The following is a 3,944-nucleotide window of genomic DNA, read 5'->3' on the forward strand; positions in this document are numbered from 1 at the left end:
AATGAACCATATCATAGATTTCAATATCTCTTTGAAAAAGAACTTTGTAACTCTTAAACAAGTATTAAAAGGAGTTCAATGTAGCTGTAGCAGTGTTAGATAAAAAATAAAGATGATTATCTTCATTCAGTTGTTCCATTTCAGTATGTTTTGTAACATAAAAGCTCTTAATTCCAAAGATAACACAAGCTAATCAGTGTATTCAGTAGGTTGCATTAGTGGCATATGGTATTGTAAATATACAACAATGTGACAATAAAACAATGCATTTACTTTTTACTTTTGATACTTAAGTACTTTTAAAAACATGTACTTCCGTACTTTCACTTAAGTAAAAATCTGTCTTTACAACTTTCACTTGTAGTGGAGTAGTATTTGACCAGTAGTATCTGTACTTTCACTCAAGTAAGGAAGTTGTGTACTTTGTCCGCCTCTGAGTGTTATTAATGCTTTGGCAATGTAAAGATTTCTTTCCCCGTGCTAATAAAGCTATTTGAATCTGAAGTGATCTCAGGGTCTTCCGGACCATCAGGTCTCGTGTTTCTCTCTCCTCCAGAAGTGACCCGTGTTTCTGCCCTCGCCAGACGGACGCCGGAGGGGTGGCTTGGGGCGCTGGGCTGTTTGGTGAAAGTCGGTCATCATGGAGCGCATGTCTGATAATCTCCTGACAGTCTGAGGAGGGCATTATGTTCACTCCAGGGCTTCCATTGTCCCTCAAGAGAGAAAGCGCAGCCTAAACAGATCATAAAGCACCATACGCCATCTCCTGAATCAACATCTAAACAAACAAGACACATCTAACAGAAGATTACTGACAGCAGCCTATGACCCACACACTAAACATCAGCTAGAGCTTTGTTTTGATCTTCCATCTATTTTAAATGTATCTGTTAGCTGCTGTTCCTTCATCTGGCATCTGATCCTAAAACAAGCACCAGTGCACCTGAACATCTCCTTAACACACCACACGAGAGAGAGAGAGAGAGAGAGTGTGTGTGTGTGTGTGTGTGTGTGTGAGAGAGAGTGTGTGTGTGTGTGTGTGTGTGTGTGAGAGAGAGTGTGTGTGTGTGTGTGTGTGTGTGTGTGTTAGAGAGAGTGTGTGTGTGTGTGTGTGTGAGAGAGAGAGTGTGTGTGTGTGTGTGTGTGAGAGAGAGTGTGTGTGTGTGTGAGAGAGAGTGTGTGTGTGTGTGTGTGAGAGAGAGTGTGTGTGTGTGTGTGTGTGAGAGAGAGTGTGTGTGTGTGTGTGTGTGTGAGAGAGAGTGTGTGTGTGTGTGTGTGTGTGTTAGAGAGTGTGTGTGTGTGTGTGTGTGTGTGTGAGAGAGAGTGTGTGTGTGTGTGTGTGTGTGTGTGTGTGTGTGAGAGAGAGTGTGTGTGTGTGTGTGTGAGAGAGAGTGTGTGTGTGTGTGTGTGTGTGTGTGTGTGTGTGTGTGTGTGTGTGTGTGTGTGTGAGAGAGAGTGTGTGTGAGAGAGAGAGTGTGTGTGTGTGTGTGTGTGTGTGTGTGTGTGTTTTGTGAAAACGGACATAAATTTGTATAATAACAAAGGTATGACACAGGTATTACAAGCTGAAGGTGACATCTCAGGACATTACTCCATGTACCCACTTTTCAAAACGCTTATAAATCACTCAGAATAAGGTTTTTTTGGGGAAAGTTGAAATGCACAGTCTCCTGTAAGGGGTAGGTTTAGGTGTAGGGTTGGTGTAGGGCAATAGCACATACAGTAAGTACAGTATAAAAACCATTACGCCTATGGAGAGTCCCCACTTTTCACAAAAACAAACATGTGTGAGAGAGAGTGAGTGTGTGTGTGTGTGTGTGTGTGTGTGTGTGTGAGAGAGAGAGTGTGTGTGTGTGTGTGTGTGTGTGTCCGTTGAGTCATGGCAATCCTCCCTCAACCTCATTCACAAAAACGTGCTGTTGATGTCTAACCCGCCCATCCCGATCCGCCTCATCATTGGCCATCACTCATTTAACCACAACAATCACACAATACCAGCTCAAGCTGCTTCCATCCTAACCGCTGATCTCGACAGAAGAGGTTTCTAAATCTGTTCGGTCGTCGTTAACGGAAGCTGCTGTAGAACATCAGCAGCAGCAGCTCGTGATGCTGTCGGTGTGTCCGGTGTTCGCTCACCTGATTAACGGCAGTCATCTGAATTCCCGCGGACCGCGCAGAAGCGACAGAAACGCCGTCTGACAGACTCCGCCATACTGGATCTTTGATTCGGGAATCACGTGTGGCGGGACTGAGAGGCGGGAACGTCGGACCGCGCGCGCCGTGACGTCACGCGGATCGTGATGATCAACGCGTTTCTTCTTCAGCGCGTGCTGCCGGTGTTTGGTCAGGAGACGACATCTGTATTTAGTAACGAGTGCGAATAGATCTCGTTACCGGCGGAGTGCGTGTGTCCAGCGCTCGTGATCTGTGTGTTATCCTCCGCTTCTTGATCCGGTGTCTGTGGCGAGGCTTCACAAACTCTTCTGATCAGGAATCACTGTAGACATAAAGATCCAAAGCATTACAGTATTATACAGTCATTCTCTTCCGACTGGAACAGCCTGAGTGTATTTTATTGAAGTAGAGACATTTATTAATGTAAGGCTTGGTCAGACAAAATGGAGTGATTTTCTTCTTCGTTCATAATGAAATAAGTGAAGAGTTCAGATGCAAAAGCCTTTAAGTGCTGTGTGAAATCTTCTTCTAAAATGAGCTCCTATGTTTATGTTCAGTTATTTGACGTTAATGGTAATGAAAAGAAGCTATTAGAGTGAAATTGCTGAACCTACACACAGGAGCTCGTTTTAGAAGAAGATTTCACACAACGTTTGCGTCCGAAGCCTTGAAGTGACTCTTAAAGCCTTCAGTCAGAGACACCTGTTACTGTGCACCATCAGATACAGCCCTCAGCTTGCTCGAGGACATCGTGTATTCAGCAAACAAGCTTCAGGACAAAACATCTGTTCTGCGCTGGTCTTCTGAAGACCCTCGGGCCTGCAGTGTTTTCTCAAGCAAATGATCATTTAACACTCTGTCATTCTCACTGACACACAAGCAAGAACACACACCGGTGGACGTGACATCAGAGACGCGCTGTGTCCAGACGTGCTGAACTGATTCAAGTCTCCTAACTCTACGCGTGGTTAGAGAGCTTCAGCAGAAGCAGGAATAGATCCTATATTAATCTTCATTGGCTTCCTGTCCATTATAGAACTGATTTTAAGATTCTTTTAATTGTTTTTAAATCTTTACCAGGACCGGCAGCATCGTATCTGTTGCTGTTACACAACCCCTCGAGATCTCTCCGGCCATCTGATCAGAGGCAAGAATACAAAACGTGATTGCCCCTAAATTGTGGAGTAGTCTTCACTGTATCAGAACTGCTAAAACATTGACAGATTTGAAGGCTAAGTTAAAAACTCATCTGTTTTCTCTGGCTTTTAATGTATTATAGAGATTAACTTAATCTCTTTAAACTGTTTTGCTGTAAAAGTGTTGTTTTATACGTGTCTATATGCAAAGCACTTTGGTCCGCTTCAAGTTGCGCTAGAAATAAATTGATCTCGTAGAAGGACTTAAAATATGTCCATAGCTATTTGCTAAATCCAGATCACCGGAGGCCTTTGCAGACGGTCACTTATTTGTATATCTGTGTGATCTCCACCGCTACTGCTCCAGTTCAGTCTTCTGAGAACCAAATACTCATTTGACATCACGAGTTTCGTAAACCATGGGTTCTGTATTGATCTCTTCTGCATGGAGCAACACATTAGCAGTGTTGGGTTAGTTACTCAAAGAATGTGATATATTACTCATTACTAGTTACTCCTTTCAAAGGTAATATTGTTACTTTACTTATTACTTTCTGGCAACAGTAATTAGTTACACTACTAGTTACATTACTGTTTCTTCACGCTACGCAGAAGCTGTAACTGTGTATCTTC

General features: G+C 43.3%; 1 protein-coding gene across 2 annotated transcripts in view; it reads right to left on the minus strand.

The window, feature by feature from the left end:
* Positions 1-3,562, minus strand: part of LOC131542329 (histone deacetylase 4-like) — a 41,394-nt gene extending 37,832 nt beyond the window's left edge. For both annotated transcript variants that reach the window (XM_058778909.1, XM_058778912.1), the window contains exon 1: positions 2,137-3,562. The gene's annotated coding sequence lies outside the window, so the exon portion shown is untranslated. The remainder of the gene's footprint in view (positions 1-2,136) is intronic.
* Positions 3,563-3,944: the final 382 nt, after the last annotated feature.

The sequence above is a fragment of the Onychostoma macrolepis genome, chromosome 06 (assembly GCF_012432095.1).
Source record: "Onychostoma macrolepis isolate SWU-2019 chromosome 06, ASM1243209v1, whole genome shotgun sequence".
Taxonomy (NCBI): domain Eukaryota; kingdom Metazoa; phylum Chordata; class Actinopteri; order Cypriniformes; family Cyprinidae; genus Onychostoma; species Onychostoma macrolepis.